The sequence below is a fragment of the Bubalus kerabau genome, chromosome 12 (assembly GCF_029407905.1).
Source record: "Bubalus kerabau isolate K-KA32 ecotype Philippines breed swamp buffalo chromosome 12, PCC_UOA_SB_1v2, whole genome shotgun sequence".
In the NCBI taxonomy this organism is placed as follows: Eukaryota; Metazoa; Chordata; class Mammalia; order Artiodactyla; family Bovidae; genus Bubalus; species Bubalus kerabau.
In genome coordinates, this window is record NC_073635.1 from 25331952 (window position 1) to 25350611 (window position 18660).

The window sequence follows — 18660 nt, forward strand, 5'->3', positions numbered from 1 at the left end:
GTGATGCCATCAGCAAGTCCCTGTGAAAATCTAAGGATGCTGAGGGCATCCCTGGGCCTGGAATTGCACCCCTGTGTCTTTCAGGAAAAGAACACTTTACCGCTCTGATTTCCCCCGTTATCCTCTGCTGTCTCAAGAGGGAGTTTGCATGGCCCCTCCTATAGGAAACCTTCCTCAGCCCTTTTAGTAACAGTTATAATAATGCACCTGTCACCTGTCTGATGACCATGTGTTTAGATTTCTGTCTCCCTCTGAAGACTCTAATATCTAGAGGAAAGGTACCACGCTTTTATCTTGAGATACTCAGCGCCTGGCACCATGTCTGGTTCCTCATCACTATTTGATGAATTTAGTTCTTCCTTTGACCTTGTCCTTTTCTTTTCCCCTAAGATAGATTGGTGTTTTGTAGAGTAAAGGAAGAAAGCGTTTGGATTTTAATCTCTAGGCACAAGAGAACGATTCCATTTTAACCTTTGGTCAAAAGAGAAGTACTTAAGTGTTTGAACAGGTGAATCGCATACTCAAAGGGGTTTGAAGGAAGGTGAAGACCAGTTGTAGAGGCATGGTGCATGTGAATTAGCCCACATTAGGACCCGGTGAAGCTGGTGAGTTGGTTGATACACCGCCTTGGGCCATTAAAAATCTGCCTTTCCCCAAACTTCAATGCATAACACACCTCATTAGTGATTCTCCTCTATTGGTTTTTAATCTCATCCTTCAGGCAGCCTGTGGCCAGGAAACTCAACCTCCCACAATACGCACACATCAATAAAACGTTTTAAATTTCCCACGCATCATTATTAAAAACACTTGAAATGATCTTCACAGACACTGAACACTTTGTGAGTATCCAAGTACAGGTTGATGTTCTCTGTAATGTCACCTTAAGTAGACAGATGATTAACCAGAACAGGAAGGAGGGAATGCATTCTATAACTCAGCCTTTTGGAAGAATTTATTGTATCACATCAACAAAGCAGTTGGAGAAGGCAATGGCAACCCACTGCAATACTCTTGCCTGGAAAATCCAATGGACAGAGGAGCCTGGTAGGCTACAGTCCATGGGGTCACAGAGTCAGACACTGAGCGACTTCACTTTCACTTTCAGCAGTTAGACTAATAGTATACGGCCTAATAATAAAATAGTTACTATTAGTGATAAAACTAGAATTTACCTTCACTCATGCAACATTTATTGTAGTACAGACCTGGTGTGAAGCTGTCCAGACCACAGCCTGTGCCCTTTAGAAGGAACTTGGCATCTCTGGGGAAAACAAGTAACAAATAAGGTGTCAGGAGTGAAGGTCAGTGCCAGGTGATGGGGAAGCCCAGGGGCGCTGTGGAGGCTGATCCATGTTAGTGCCCAGGCCTCAGGGATGGTTTCCAGGAAATCGTCCAGCTCGATTTTTAGTGAGCAGAAGGTGGCTGCATACAGGCCTCCTGGGGAGAGGGAAGGGAGTCAAGGGCAAAGGGCATGAGGATTGTTGAGGCTGGAACATACAGTTGGGGAGGCCAGATTGTGATGAGCCTGATTTGAAACAATGCCAAAAGCATCAAATCGTACCCCACCCCACAGTAATATTTACTGTTATGTTTTTATATAAAATAAGTAAATACGTACTGAGAGGAGAAATTTGGATAAAACTCTTTTTAAGAGCCAACTCATTGAAAAAGACTGATGTTGGGAAAGATTGAGGGCAGGAGGAGAAGAGGTCAACAGAGGATGAGATGATTGGATGGCATCACCGACTCAATGGACATGAGTATCAGCAGACTTCAGGAGGAGATAGTGAAGGATGGGGAAGCCTGTCCTTCAGCCGTGCTGCAGTCCATGGGGTTGCAGAGTCGGGCACGACTGAGCGACTGAACAAGAAATTTTAAAGCACAAACAAAGCAGTTTTAATCCCCACTGCTATAAACAGTTCTTGGCCATTTGGCTGCAGACTCACAGCAGGGTGTCACTCAGGACTGGGAAGGACATCCCATGAGAGCCCCACGGGGAGGAGGCTGTCAGGGGGGTGGGTTGCTGGGGGCGGGGAGGCACAGTCCATGACAGCTGCCTGGAGTGATTCGGACTCACTGAAGATGTCTAGGACAGGACATACTCAGTAGGGCGTGGCAGGGCCCAGCTCAGGATCTGGTGACCTGTGGATCCAGGAAGAGGAAGGGATAGAATTCTGTAGGACTGTTTAGGGTCAAGGGTGGCTCCTGGTTCCTAGTCTGGACTAGTGGTTAGAGAGTGGTGCTCCCAGCAGGGAGAACAGGGCTTTAAGAGACCTGCTGCTGCTGCTGCTGCTAAGTCACTTCAGTCGTGTCTGACTCTCTGCGACCCCAGAGACAGCCGCCCACCAGGCTCCCCCGTCCCTGGGATTCTCCAGGCAAGAACACTGGAGTGGGTTGCCATTTCCTTCTCCAGTGCATAAAAGTGAAACTGAAGTCGCTCAGTCGTGTCCGACTCCTAGCCTCCCCATGGACTGCAGCCCACTAGGCTCCTCCGTCCATGGGATTTTCCGGCAAGAGTACTGGAGTGGGCTGCCATTACCTTCTCCGTTAAGTGACATAAGAGGGTCTAATTCTCTCTCTCTCTTTTTTTAAACATTAACTTTATTTTTAGAGCAGTTTTAGATTTAGTCGCTAACTCGTGTCTGACTCTTGTGATGCCATGGACTGTAGCCCGCCAAGCTCCTCTGTCCATGGGATTTCCCAGGCAAGAATACTGGAGTGAGTTGCCATTTCCTTCTCCGGGGGATCTTCCCAACCCAGGAATCGAACCAGGGTCACCTGCATTGCAGGCAGATTTTTTACCAACTGAGCTATCAAGGAAGCCCAGGAGCAGTTTTAGGTTCACAGCAAAACTGTGTGAAAATTGCAGAGATTTACCATATATATCTGCTTGCACAGCCTCCACGCTGCTGATATCCTGCACTGGAGCGGGTACATTATCACCGCAAGACCACAGTTTACATCCAGGTTCACGCTTAGTGTTGTGTATTCTATGTGTTTAGACAAAAGTGTAATGACCTGCCTCCACCACTGTCCTACCCTACTGAACAATCTCACTGCCCTGAAAATCCTCTGTGTTCTGCTTGTCACTTCCTCTCTCCAGCACCTGGAATAGATCCCATTTCTGCATTTGGATATACTGCTCTGGGGGATTCTGGAATTAGCAGTGTGTGTGTGTGAAAGTGGTTCAGTCGTGTCCAACTCTTTGCGACCCCGAGGACCATAACCTGCCAGGCTCCTCTGTCCGTGGGATTCTCCAGGCAAGAATACCAAATACCGGAGCCGGTTGCCATTCCCTTCTCCAGGGGATCGTCCCAACCCAGAGATCAAACCTAGGTCTCTTGCATTGCAGGCAGATTCTTTACCTTCTGAGACACCAGAGAGTTAGTGGTAGTCATGTATTAATTTTTTTAAAACTCGTTTTTGAGTCAGCAGGCCCTTTCATCATGGAAGCCTCAGGAAGTAAAGGCCTGAGTGAAGCAGGCCTGCTCTGGTGGAAGGTGGCGTCCACCCGGGGCGGGGACGAGGGACAGAGAATCCTGCATGCCCCCCTCCTTCCCCAGGTGTCTAGCTCCTACCACTCCCCCTCCCCCCTTGTTGCTGGGTCCGAGGCTCCTTCCAGTCTCCAGAATCCTGAGGAACCCCCCTTGGAAACTGCACGTAAGCAGCTCTGCAGCTCAGAGGGAGGGGCTGGTCGTTCCCAGACACACTGACCTCAAACTCTTGGGCTTTTAGAGATCAGATGTCTGTTTCTTGATACATTTTTTTGCTTTGTTTTTTGTTGTTTTAGTTTTCGATTGTTTGCTTGTTTGCTTTGGTCCCCTTCCTCGGGGTCATGCTGCCAGCTTTGATGTCTCTTTGCTGTCCTACCTGCTGGTAGCACCTCCTCTTATCCATTTGCAGTTCTGATTCGCTGTAAGCTTGCGAGTCCTAGAAACATGCTTGTTTAAACCGGGTCGAGAATAATGGCGAATAGGTCCTGCATGATCTTTTTTTGTGCAGGCTTGATGACACATGTATTTTGGCAGGCAGGCCTCTTTTTCGCTTGTTGCTGCTTCTCAGTTAATGTTTTGTACAAAAGCAATTACTGGATAGTCAGATTTTGTGCAGATTTCACTCCGTCTCTGTCAGCGTCCGTCTGTCTTCTCACCTTCCCTCTCCGTCTGATGCTGGAATTATATAAAAAGTATATATTATAGGCTCAAGAATTTCTAGACACCAACTTCGCTGGGTGAATAGTAGCAGTTGAAGCTGATTAGGAAGGAAATGATGTCATAATTTTTTTGGGAGGGGGGCTGTGTTGGGTCTTAGTCGCTGCATGTGAGATCTTTAGTTGCAGCATGTGGGATCTAGTTCCCTGATCAGGGGATCAAACCTGGGCCCTCTTCATTGGGAGCACAAAGTCTTAACCACTGGATTACCAAGGAAGTCCAAATGCCATAAATTTAATTCCTAATGAAATGCTGATATGAGATAGTAGAGATAGTATTTTTTTATGTGAACATTTATCTTCCTTTCGACTTTTTTCCATTTCTTTGTCTCAGATCCATTTCTTAGATTGTTTTTCTTTCCTTTCCCCCCATCTTTTGGACACCTTTTATTTCTACAATGAGGTATGCAGAAAAAATAAGCGGAAGTATAACTGTTAATATAATAATAAAAAGAGTGTCCTTATATAGTTTGCAGTTTTCAAATTGCTTTTGTTCACACATCCTCTTAGTATGAAAGGTAAGGCTTATTGTTTCAGTTTTACAGAGGAGAAAAATGAGGTCAAAGTGGTTAATTATTTAAAGGTCTCAGCTAGCAGTGGAGCTAGCATTCAGATTCAAGGGTTTTCCCACTAATTCCTGTGTTTTCAATTGCTTACATCATGTAGCCTCTTGTTCCTGGAACCACTGGTTAAATTGTGGGCCGTTCCAAACTTGAATAATAAGGTATCACACTTGTGGGATGGTGTACTTTATTTCCAACTATATGTGGACAGTGTAAAGGATATAGGTTGGAATGCTAGAAACTTATGCCATCATCTTCCCAAAGTAGTGTTGACATTCTTTTATAAATGTTGAGAATTGCTTGCTCTTAAAAGTGTTTGATCTTGCTCTTAATGTTCAGAATACTACCTAAAAAATGGATAGCATTCTAACTCTACCTTAAAAGTGACCTAGCCATTAGGTATGTTGTTTAGATTCCTTCTGTTAACCTTTAAAACAAAAAGGTAGTAAGTAACTTAGCCAGAAAAATCAAGTTTGTTCAGGAATAGCAGAAGAATTGCAATTAAGGACAAACAAACTATAGAAAACTGTAGGCAAGTCTGGAGACCAAAAGAGAGGAGCATTCTTTTATATAGGAAATGAGTAAGTTGGGAGGGGCTGTTTTGAGTGAAAGTTCATTGGAGGAGAGCAAGAATTTGGGGTTGTGGCAACTTCTCATTGGCTGAGTTATAGCAGTTTCTCATTGGTTGGTTTGTTGCTGGCCAAAGAGAAAATCTTCCTTCTTCCTGCTGGGGTATATAAACTAAGCTTCTTGCTGGTATGTATAAAGTAAGCTGCTCAGACTTCCTGACTCCATTGTGAATGAGGTTTTCTGTTACTCATTTTCACGCCTCTTTGATGCTCTAATGCCTGTTCCACTTCCCTTTTATTTTATTTGGCATCAATAAAACACCAAATAGGTCATGGAATAATAATTCCATCTCCAAAGGAAATGACAATGAGCATCAATAAAAAAGTATCTTGTCCCTTTAAAAAGTATATAATTCTAAATCTCCAACAATTCTAATTCCAAAATAATTCTGAGACTGAAATTTAGGAAATGATGTCTAACCAACATTGACATTCTAGCTGAAAAATCAGACTTTGAATACCAAGAGAGCTGTCTCAGGGATTTAAGTGAACATAGATCAAGACTTCTCAAAGGCTTATTAAGCTTAGGTTCAAATGACATCAGCTTACCTTAGTACTTTACATCATGACTACGAGGCTGCCTGGTATAACCACATCTTGGTTTAAGCGAGATATAGCACTTTTTGTTAGGACCTTTGTTTTGTGTGAAATTCAGTATAAATATCAAAAGAAACCAAGCTGCTGTTGGAGTTCTATTTTAAAGTGAGATTGTTTGTATGCTTTATGCATTATTAGGTTTTGATATATTTGTGGGCTTTTATCAGATGAGGCTCAAGCAATCATTATGTCACTTCCTCTGAGCCACACTATACCCAATGATGATTAAAAATACATATATTTAAGTTAACTTCAAATATTCTTATTCTTAGGTGTGGTGTTTGTTGTGGTTTAGTCGCTAAGTCACGTCAGACTCTTTTGCGACCCCAAGGACTATAGTCCACCAGGGTCCTCTGTCCACGGTATTCTCCAGGCAAGAATGCTGGAATGGGTAGCCATTTACTTTTCCAGGGGACCTTCCCAACCCAGGGATCAAACCCACGTCACCTGCACTGACAGGTAGGTTCTTTACCATTGAGCCACCAGGAAGCCCACTTAGGTGTGTAGTATAAGATAAATTTGTTTAACCGAATAGTCTTCCCATGCAGTAGATTCTATTATAGTTCTATTCCAGGAAGGATTATAAAGTCAATTTATGGAAGAATGAATTTCAAATCGTGTGAACCTCCCAATAGATTTGAAGTCATAGAGTTTCTGGAATATTAGTAGGTTTTAATACAACTTTACACATCAGACATGATAGTGCATGAAAAGGAATTCATATTTCTGCTTTCTTTCAAAATGCTCACAGTTGTTGAATCTGTGAATGCTTGTATAATTTATTATGAGTGAAGAAGTTTTATGGTTTTCACTTGAGAATAACTGATTCCAAGAAAATAAAGCTCGGTAATACCAATTAGGGGAGTCCCAGGTGTCGCTAGCTATAAAGAACCCACCTGCCAATGCAGGAGATGTAAGAGACATGAGTTCGATCCCTGAGTCAGGAAGATCCCTTGGAAGAGGGCATGGGAACCCACTCCAGCTTTCTTGCTTGGAGAATCTCATGGACAGAGGAGTCTGGTGGACTGCAATCCATAGGGTCTGGGAGCCAGACACGATGGAAGTGACTTAGCACACACACACACAATATAAATTAGTGGTAAGTAAACTTGCCCTTGGTTGGTTTTGAGAAGGTAGATCTCGTTTTAAAAAATAATCTCTCTAGAGATAGTTCCATATTTTCCTCTTATTCTTAGCATAGAAGGAAATGTTATTTTTAAAACAGTACTTTCCTCTCCCCGGGCCCAACTGCCACTGTCAGAGAAAATTGATATGTTTATATGATTCAGCATTAAGTGGAAGAAAGCATCTGAAAGGCAGGCAGAATGCCAGGACTGCACAAAACTACAGCTGTCCTGCAGTGAGTGTGGCTATTGAAAGGTGCGGAACCTCCATAGTTGGGCCTGGGCTGTGTATGAATATTTTCCAGCATTTTATGTTACCAGGGACCCTAGTTTCTTTCAAGGCTTCTACATACCAATGGCACATTATTTTTCATCTCAAAATTAGAGTTTTAAGAAACCGTCTAATTTTGGACTTTATTTGTAAAATCCCTTAAAGGTAGTGATGAAGCAAATTATTATAACATTTTGAATAAGATTTTTCTTGTGATAAAATATACATAAAATTTACCATTCTAACCATTTCTAAGTATGCAGTTCAGTGGGGTTAAATACATCCACACTGTGCCGTCACCACCACTCTCCATCTCCAGGACTTTGCCATCCTTCCAAACTGGAGTTTATTCAGCACTCTTCCCATTAAACAGAAACTCCCCTTTCCCCTTCCTCTTAGTCCTTGTAACTTCCGTGAGCTTGCCTATTTTATTTACCTCGTGTAAGTGGGATCACAAAATTTACTTTTTGTGTCTGGCTCATTTCATTAGCATAACGTCTGTAAGTTTCATTCATGTTGTGGTGTATGTCAGAATTCCCTTCCTTTTAAAGGTCGAATAATATTCCATCATACACGCACACACACATATATATATACACACCACAGTTTGTCCATTCGTCTGTTGATGGACACTTAGGTTCTTTCCACCTTTTGAATACTGTTAATAATGCTGCTACGAGCAATAGTTTGAGTACCAGTACGTGTCTGAGTACCTGTTTTCAGTTCCTTTGTGTATGTACCTGGATTGCAATTACTGGGTCATATGGTAACTCTACGTTTAATTTTTGAGGAGCTGCCAACTGTTTTCCATAGCAGCTGAGCCATTTTCCATTCCCATCAACAGTGCACAAAGTTTCTATTTTTTCCACATTCTTGCCAATGCCTGTTAGTTTCTGTTTTGTTGGTAATGTCTATCCTAAAGGGTATGAAGTGCTATCTCATTGTGGTTTGGATTTGAATTTCCTTAATGACGAATGATGTTGAGCATCTTATCATGGTGCTCATTAAGTAGCACCTTATTGGCCACTTCTGTATTTTCTTTGGAGAAAGAAAATATTTGAGTGCTTTTCCCACTTTGAATTGAGTTGTTTGGTTTTTTATTGTTGTATTCTTTATATATTCTGGATATGAATTCCTAATCAGATATATGATTTTCATGGAACATGATTTTTAATGGAAAGAGTCTAAAGAACTACATATATGTAACTTCTCCCTATTTGTGTATATACTTTTCATATTTAAAATTCTGTGGAGTTTCATAACATACAGTCATAGAAGTAACAGAAATCAGATATTTTAAAAAATTCTTTGTTTCTAAAACCCACTAGTCTTAGATCTTAATTTTAAATGAATCATAATTAGTTTCTGGCAGGTATGCGGGATAACAGTCTGAGGTGTGATTGACATTCAGTGCCCAGCATTTGTCCTGCAAATGAAATTTGAAGTGTCATTTGGTCTTTGTAGCTCTAGAAATTTGGATCACTGAAGAAAAACTAGCTGCCACCCACTAGAGTCTTTTTTTTCCCCCTCAGTGTTCTCAAAAGCTTTCATCTGAGGCAAGAGAGCTGTCAAGTAGGTGCATTAGAAATAAGAATTTCAAAAACTTGGTTCTGCTTTTGACATAATTATATGTTGACAATTATTTTAAACCAAGTTATTGAAAATCCAGCAACAACTCTTAATTGAAAAATAAAGATTTTTTAAATATGTAAGACCTTTTGAACAGGATAAGGACAATAGTTTTAGTCTTACTTATATGAGGAATCAAAGGAAAAAACAAACAAACCCAAAACAAAAAGGCAAGCTCATAGATACAGAGAACAGATTGATGGTTGCCAGAAGTGGGGTGAGGGGCAAAATAGGTGAAGGAGGTCAAAGGTATAAGTTATAAAATAAACGTCATGAGATGTGATGTATGGCATGGTGACACATGATCATACTGTATTTTACTACATATTTGCAAGTTGCTAAGAGAGTTGAAGTTTTCATCGCATGAAAAAAATTATGTGACTATATGGTAACTAGACTTACTGTGTTGGTTATTTTGCAATATGGACAAATACAAAATCATTATATTGCTCTCCCAAAACTAATATAATGTTATATGTCAGTTATGCTTCAATTAGAAAAAAAAGGGATATTTTTGGAAAAATAGAGGTGAGAAAGGGATAGGAATAGAGTAGAATGATCAGGAGTCAATGTCAAGAAATGAAAGTCTAGGTCAGCATTTCTCAGCCTTCTCTCTACTGCCTTTTGGGCTTGGGTAATTCTTTGTTTATGGGGTGCTGTCCTCTGCTTATAGGATGTTTAGATCACCCTTGGCCTCTACCTACTAAATGCCCGTGACACCTGCTCCCTCCTGTCTGGTCATGACAACCAAAAATGCTCCAGATATTTCCAGATGTCCTGTGGTGGCAAAATTCCCCCACCCCCTCCTTGAGAACTACTAGTCTAGGGTAGTAAGAGCCTGAGTTGAGTTCTAACAGCAGGATGTGATAAAAAGAGGAAAACAAAATTTAGTAAACAAAATTTCCAGTAAATAGTATTTATTAAGCAGCTACTATTTCCCAGGTGCCAGCACTAGGTGACACAATCGTTTAACACAAATAATAATAAAGTGTGTATTCAATGCAGATTTTATGCAAGGGATTGGAACTACAGAGAACAAGAAGATAGTCGCTGTCCTTAAAAGACTTCTTTAATAGAGAGACAGATGAACAAATACATTACAATCCCAAGTGAAAATACTAATGTGTACAAGCAACTGAGAAGAGAATTCTTTCAGGGAAGTCACGTGGGCTGAATTTGAGGGATGAACAACAGTATTGCCTCCTGGAGTGGGTTTTGCAAATGAGGCAGTGAATTGGCTGTGGTCTTTTAGTCGCTAAGTTGAAGACCAAGTGGACGCAAAGCTCTCTCCAGACTGTTACCTCTGTCCAGGGAATAAAGCTCCCGGAACATAATTAAACCTGGGATGACTGCCCAGGGCAATTGTACACTTTCTCTGAGGCTTTGAATAGAGCGGTTAGCACCTGGCAAATCCCAGAGCTGTGACATTTTAGTGACAGTTTACATACTTCACATATTGTTTTAAATCATTATCAGATAAAGAGGTGTGTATCTCACTCCCTTCATAAATCAGACACACTGCCAAATTATATCAACAACACCTTGTTGATTTTGAAAAAGTTAAATAAGAGGCATGTTTGCATCCTCTGGTTAATAGGTTCTTTATTAACTGGTAGGTGTGCTGTCTTGGAACCTGGAAACAGATGGGGCCGTGTGGCTTAATTTTTTAGAATGGCAGTATGTTGCTTCATCTCATAGCAGCAGTATTTGCTGTTAGGTAGGAAAGATGCAATTATTCAGTGGCAATTTACATAATATATATTCAACAGTAGTGGTGGATCTTCATACTTCCTTAATTATTTACATTTAAAAAATTTTACACAGCGGAAGGAAGCAATGAGCATCAAAGAAAATTGCCAAAGCGTTTATCTTAAACTGCACCACATAGTCCAGCTCTGCTTTTTCTTCACTGGCTTCTGTCCCATTAGTCACAATAGTGTTCAGACTTGCTGATGTCACTGCCCACTTACTTAATTTAACTAAATGTGATAAATGTGTTTACTAAAGATTTTGTTCGGAATTTTTTTTAAAGGTCAATATGGTCCTTTTGCATTGTGGTGTATGTTTTCCAATATGATTGTAAAATTACATTAACTTATCAAAAATAATTATTTATGTACACTAAAAGCTCTGGAGACAGCTAAGATAAGATGCAAAAGCTCTTTTTCTATCAGTTCAGAGAGAGCAATTCATGGTTATTCTACTTCATCTTATCTGATGTTTTGTTTTTGAAAAATATAAAATGTTAATGTGATAGTAACAAAATGATTTTTAGCTTTGGTACATTTGAATTACCAAAGACTGACACACGCACCACAATGGCTGCAGCTCCTTGCGAGCCCTGGCAATATGGTTTTGAAGGGATTCCTTGTCACTGCATCCCAAGCTTCAACCACCCACCTTCCTGCCGTTTCAAGTCTGACAGGGCTTGTTCAACCATATTTTCTTCCTCTCTCCTCACACCCCCAGCATTTTCTCTGAGCTGTGGATGGCTCTGTCTTCTCAAGACCGCAGTCATCCATTTAGCACATATTAAGCGCCTATGATGGGCTTCCCTGGTGGCTCAGTGGCAAAGAATCTGCCTCTATTGAGGAAAACCTGGGTTCGATTCCTGGGTGGGGAAGATCCCCTGGAGAAGGGCATGGCAACCCACTCCAGTATCCTTGCCTGGAGAATCCCACGGACAAAGGAGCCCTGGTGGGCTACAGTCCATGGGGTAGCAAGGAGTCAGATACAACTGAAGAGACTTAGCAGCAGCACCTAGCGCCTGCTACATGCTAAGCCCCATTCTAGGAGTAGGGGTACAGTTGGGAACAAAATGGACAAAAATCCACATCCTAACATAGCCTGTGTCGTGGTGGGAGAAAAGAGACAATAAACAATAAAAATCAATCTTGAAAGAGGTCAGCAAAGTTGGAGGACTCACACCTCCCAGTTTCAAACTTATTACAAAGCTACAGAAATCAAAATAGTGTGGTATTAGCATAAGGATAGTTAGAACAATGGAATAGAAATTGAAAGCCCTGAAATAAAACCAACCATCTGTGGACTTATGGCTGGCTGAGTTTTTGACAATGGTGTTAACAGACCACTCCATGGGGAAAGAATAATCTCTTCAACAAATGGTGCCGAGATAACTGGGTATACACATGCAAAAGAATGAAGTTAGACTCCTGTCCCACACTACACAGAATTAACTCAAAATGATCAAAGACCTAAATTAAAAAGCTAACACCACAAAACTCTTAGGAAAAAAACGTAGGGGTAAATAATTATGACCTTGAATTTGGCAACAAGTTCTTAGATAGGACACCAGAAGCACAAGTAATAAAAGAAAAAGTAGATGAAGGGGATGTCATCAAAATAAAAAACTGTGCATCAAAGAGCATTATCATGAAAGTAAGAAGACAATATACATAAAGGGAGAAATATTTGAAAATCATGTATCTTGGTATCTGTATATCCAGGTTATATAAAGAATCCTTACAGTGCTGCACAAAAAGACTCACAGTGCAGTTTTAAAGTGGGCAAAGGCCTTGAGCAGTCTTTTCCCCAAAGAAGATACATAGATGGCCATCAAGCATGTGAAAAGATGCTCAGCATCATTAGTTGTCAGGGAAATGCCAGTCAGACCACAGTGAGACAACACTTCACGTCCTCTCAAGATACACTGCATTCTTTAAGTTGATGCCAGTTTTTGAACAGATAAACATGAATATATTTTAGATTTCCCACACTGTGGTAGATTTTTTTGAATGGGAGGTTGAACCTAACAGGAAAGGGCTTTGTCGTAATATGGAATACTGTATGCAGCACTTTAAGAGAATGAAGTAGATTTACATAAGGCTCACATAGAAAATGGGCTTCCCTGGTGGTTCAAAGGTAAAGAATCCACCTGCCAATGCAGGAGACCTGGCTTCGATCCCTGGGTTGGGAATATCCCCTGGAGAGGGTGATGGCAACCCACTTCAGTATTCTTGTCTGGGAAATTCCATGGACAGAGGAGACCAGCAGGCTGCAGTCCGTGGGGTCGCAGAGTCAAACACGCCTTAGTGACTAAACAAGAACAACAACATAGAAAAGACCCTTAAGTTGCAGAATGATTAAATGTTTTTAAAAATTAAAACGAATACTGTATTTTTTTGTGAGGATCTGTCTGTATATGCACATGCAGAGAAAAATGTTAAAAAATAAGCCCAAAAGGGTAATAGTAGTTATTCCAGGAAGGGCATGAGGATTTGGAAATTGTAGTTGATGACCAAATGAAATTTAACCTTGTCCATGTTTTAACTTTTGTAAGAATAATAGCTTAATGAGGAACTTATATAATTAGAGCTGTAAAGTGCCTTGACTCGTTTATGTATGACTAGAAATAAAATGCCTCGGGGTTTATTTTGCTTTCATTTTAGCAATTACTCTGAAACTGTTGACAACCAGCTGTAAAAATCTGTACAAGGAGTGCTCAAAATCTGTTTTTTCCCTCTTTTACTTGAAACTATGGAACAAGAAAGTATTGTAAGTGAAATAAACATGCAACTTAGAATTAAAATTGAAAGCTGAGTATTACTCTGACTACCACAAAACTTTAAAAACAAAATATTTACCAACATGAAAATGCTTACAATATTTCATTCATTGAAATAGGCAAAATATAAGACATATCTGTGAACTAATCCTATTTTAAAATATGTTTATTTAGAACAAAGATTTTTAAATTCTTAAAAATGTTTGCAAGTGATCAGCATTTCTCTGTGAATGAGCAAGGGTTTTTGGGGTTTTCTTTTTAGGAAATTTCTTTGTGTGTGTTTTTAGGTTGTTGTTTGTTTTTGTTTTTCTTTTTCATGAACGTAAAGTGTTTTTAAAATCAAAATGCCCTCTAAAAATCAAAATGCCCTCTCTATCTTAATTAAAATCAAAAGGAAGGAAGAGAGAAGGAAGGAGGCGACACAGGGCAGGGCAAGGCAGAGCAGATGGGAAATTCTTGCGCTGGTCCGCTGCCTCAAGTATGAGTATCATGAGTGTTGTGTTTTCACTGCTTTGATGTTTAAAATACAGATCGACAACATGTGTGTATCTCCATGATATTTAATTTTGTTCATTTGTTTTTCAACTTTATAAAAATGATTTAACCCTCTGTGTAGTCTTTTAGGGTCTAATTTGTTTTTCCATTTAACATGGAAGATTAATCTTTGTCAATATAGTTAGTATATTTTTATGACTGTATGATATTTCACTGTGAGATTATTCCATTGTTTATCTTTTCGTTCCCTAGCTGATGGATGGGTTGTTTCCAGATTTGTGCTATCTTGAATAGTGCTACTATAAATAATATAGTATATGCAATAGTGTCACTTAGGACGTGCGTGCTGCGTGAGTGCTAAACCGCTTCAGTCGTTTCCAACTCTTTGCAACCCCACGGACTGTAGCCCGCCAGCCTCCCCTGTCCATGGGATTCTCCAGGCAAGAATACTGGAGTGGGTTGCCATGCCCTCCTCCAGGGGATCTTCCTGACCCAGGGATCGAACCTGCATCTCATGTCTCCTGCATTGGCAGGCAGATTCTTTACCACTAGCACCACCTGGAAAGCCCATTACTTAGAGTGGTGCCTCCCAAATGGTTTTCACTATAACTCAATAGGAAATACAGATAGCTCTGTCTCTCTCTTACTTCTCTCTGTGTATTTGTGTACCTAACTATCACTTCAAACTTCTAGATATAATATTTTTCCCTACTCTGAGCAACGGAGAAGGCAATGGCACGCCACTCCAGTACTCTTGCCTGGAAAATCCCATGGACGGAGGAGCCTGGTAGGCTGCAGTCCATGGGGTCGCTGAGTTGGACACGACTGAGCGACTTCATTTTCACTTTTCACTTTCATGCATTGGAGGAGGAAATGGCAACCCACTCCAGTGTTCTCGCCTGGAGAATCCCAGGGACGTGGGGAGCCTGGTGGGCTGCCGTCTATGGGGTCGTACAGAGTTGGACATGACTGAAGTGACTTAGCATAGCATAGCATACTCTGAGCAATGGTTCTGATAAAAATCCAGTGTATTTTTTAGAATCCTGATAGAAATCCAGTGAACTGATGTTATTAACCATTTCTATCTGAGGTTTGAAAACTAGTCTAGGACATATACCAGGTTGTGGAGTTGCTAGGTCTAAAGATATGCAACTTTCAGCTTTACAAGATGATAGCAAATTGTTCCCAAAGTGCTGATCAGCCTATTCCTATCAATTTTTGTTAATCACGTTTCTTTTTTAACTTTTTATTTTGTATTAGGGTACAGCCAGTTAACATGTTAATCGCATTCTTGTCAGCACTTGGTATTTCAAACAAAATTAGGTTTTCAACAAGAAGTCTGTTAACTGAATGAACAAGTGAGAACATGTTAAGAATTTTGACTTATGTTCTAGTCTTATGACTAAAAATTTCTAGCCAAATAAAGTGCCAGAATTTCTAGAAGACTGGACTACACTGAGTTGTTCTGTATTCTTTTTGAGATCTTGCTTGGCAAATGCTTCACATATTCTTTGTTTGAAAGTACATCTTGCTGTTACTCTGTTTGCTTTGCTGCTCAAGTATGCAAATAGTAATCTCTCCAGTTGTGGCCTCAGTGCTTGATTATTTTAAGATTCAGCATCCCTGAGATATTATCTGCTAAGTAACAGTTTAACTGACTGAAAAAACAGATACATTGTCCTTGATATAGTATGACACGCTTCGTTTGAAAAAGACGAATTTTTATCGGTAGTTTTGATATCAGTTTAAAGCTCAGAGGCTCAGTTCAATAAAAGCAGGCTGTTTGATGAGAATAAAGCAGGCTGTTTGATGAGAAGTTTCGGTTGATTATGTCAAAATATGTCCTTTTGTAGAACCAACCTGACATCTAAGGCTTCTATTAAGAACCTAGTTTAGCTAGTTTGTGGGTCTTGTCATCACTTGTAAGGTTGAGAATGTCTTTCCTGCTGTTTTTACACTTGCCAGGGGAGTGCCTCTTTTCCTTGGGGCACTTCCCCTTGGCTTCTGCTGTGTTTCATGACTCCTTGGCACATAAAAATCTACTTATTAGTCTAGATTCAGTGACTGAATCTACAAACGGAGAATTTTTGCTCTGCACAATGATTGACTTCATTATTCACAGCTATCCTCTTGGTTAATGGGCCATCACCTGTCATCTTGTAAGGCACCTTCCTTATGTCTGTCTGGCCTAGGTGACCCCAACAGGAGGTAAACTTCCCTCCAGTTTAATCTTTCAAGTCAGTGGTACAGTTAAGCCTAATCACCCAATAATGCCATGTTGTATATATTTCAGTGATACTGTCCTCATCATTGACAGAATCTTTCCCAACACTGCTTTGCACCTTCTCATTCTTCTGGGTGTGAGTTTTTCTAGCTTGAAAATGAACAGGGCTCGTTACAGTGGGTGAGCTCACTTTGACTCCAGCACAGATTCCATTTTTTGTTTTGTTTTTAATTTCTGGAATTCTTCCTCAATGGCGAGGATCCAAGCTGTAGACTTAAAGAAGCCCTTGCTTGCAAGGTGGGGCAGTATCAGTTTACAGATGTCCGATGGAGTGGAAGGAGTAGAGAAATTGACAGCGCAGAACTGTTAGGACTCCTAACATTGTTACACCACCACCATGTAAGTGGTGTCGTTTCCTCAGTTACATCATATCTACCTTTTCAGAGATTCCACCTGGAGGAAAATGTAACAGGTTGGAGCAGTTCAAGTTCACGCCTCACGGTCCATCCACAGGTCTTGCAATAAGGAAACTGCCCCAGGGGTGCCAGTTACAGATGGTGGGTCTCCCTGGCCCTGGTTCACTGAAGCAAATAGATTGCTTCTGGGCTGACCCAGAGCTTTAGACTCTCTGTGATAAAATTACTCTTTTGTCACCTATGTTTAAAACAAAAATAAAGCAAAACCTTCCCATAAACCATTTGGCAAAGCCAAAAATATCCCCTTTCCCCTTCTTGTATTTTTAAGACTCTAAATATTTTGAAATAGTTTAATGGGATGGTTTCCTGACTCAGATTCTTTTAATTCCTTAGGTAATGAAGACTTTAAATCTGGGAAGCTGTATATGGTTTTAGCACAGCACAGCACCCATCACACAGTAGAGACTCAATAAAGATGTGTTGACTGATTCAAAGAATGAATGAAAATGTACAAACTACCTACCATTCATAAAATAAATAAATCGCATGGATATAATGTACAACACAGGGAATGTAGTCAGTGGTATTATAACAACTTTGTATGGTGTATAATCTATAAAAATATTGGATCATTATTGCACACATTTTTTAACAAAGGTTAAAAAATGAATGAGATCCGTGATGTCCTGGGGTGACTTTATAACAATGAGAAGGTAGAAATATACTTCCTTACCTACAAAAACAATTTCAAAACATCTATTTAGAAAAAGGGAAATATCTGTTTTCTGAGTTTGAACTAAGCTATTCTACATGGATATCATCTGATAGAATAACCGAGTTTTCTGAAGGATACACTGGGAACATTTTTTAAAAGTGGTTTATTAACTGCATCAGTAAAATAATACCTGAAACTAATATAGTATCGTAAGTCACCTGTACCTCATAGGAAGGAAGGAAGGAAGGGAGAAAGAAAATGTTGAGAATTATTTCAGGATGGCTTCACAGCATATATTTTAGAGGGCTTTTTGGAAATAATCCCTACTTCTAGCAATGCAGCTAAGCACAAGGGAGGGTAGTAAGTTGCTTTTGGTCCTACAGGGCAAAGGGCCATTCATTCTGTCGGTTTGCGTTTCTCAGAGGAACAGAGTGGGAAGAGGAAAAGGGGAAGGTGACTTGTGTGTTTATCGTAATTACAGGCTGGAGTTTTGGAAATGAACTTAAAAATCTTTTTTCGATTAAGCTCCTTGCACGTTACTTGTGTGTTGACATATGAAACCTTCTGAATGAAAAATAGGGAAAGTTTTGGAGAACCATGTCTCTCTGCTGTGCGTGGTGTGGCTATCGTGCATTGTTCCTGCTGTTTCACCGCATCGCATCCCCTATATTTGGGCCAAACTGCGTTTATTGAGAAACAATAAAAGAGAGAGGGAGGGAGAGAGGGAGAAAAAGAGGATGCATGTTTTGGATTTCTATTCCTAAACACTCATCAGGGTTAAAAAATGAATGAGATCCGGGATGTCCTGGGGTGACTTTATAACAATGAGAAGGTAGAAATATACTTCCTTACCTACAAAAACAATTTCAAAACATCTATTTAGAAAAAGGGAAATATCTGTTTTCTGAGTTTGAACTAAGCTATTCTACATGGATATCATCTGATAGAATAACCGAGTTTTCTGAAGGATACACTGGGAACATTTTTTAAAAGTGGTTTATTAACTGCATCAGTAAAATAATACCATATTGCTTACCCAAAAAGCTGGCACAGTTGTAAAATTCTTAAAGTTTTAAAGATGTTTGGTGTTTTGATGGGCGAAGTGTTTAGAAGATAAAGCGTCCCCAAAGCTAATTTGATTTGTTCTGCAGTTTGCTAACAATGGTGTTCTTTAGTGCCTAACCAAAGTGTTCCGATGATGAGATGGCCAGAATACATTTTTAAAGTTAGACTTGTATTTTAAAAGTAGCAATGTAATG

General features: G+C 40.2%; 1 protein-coding gene across 2 annotated transcripts in view; it reads left to right on the forward strand.

The window, feature by feature from the left end:
• Positions 1 to 18660, forward strand: part of SMAD9 (SMAD family member 9) — a 61091-nt gene that overhangs the window by 8448 nt on the left and 33983 nt on the right. The window lies entirely within an intron of this gene.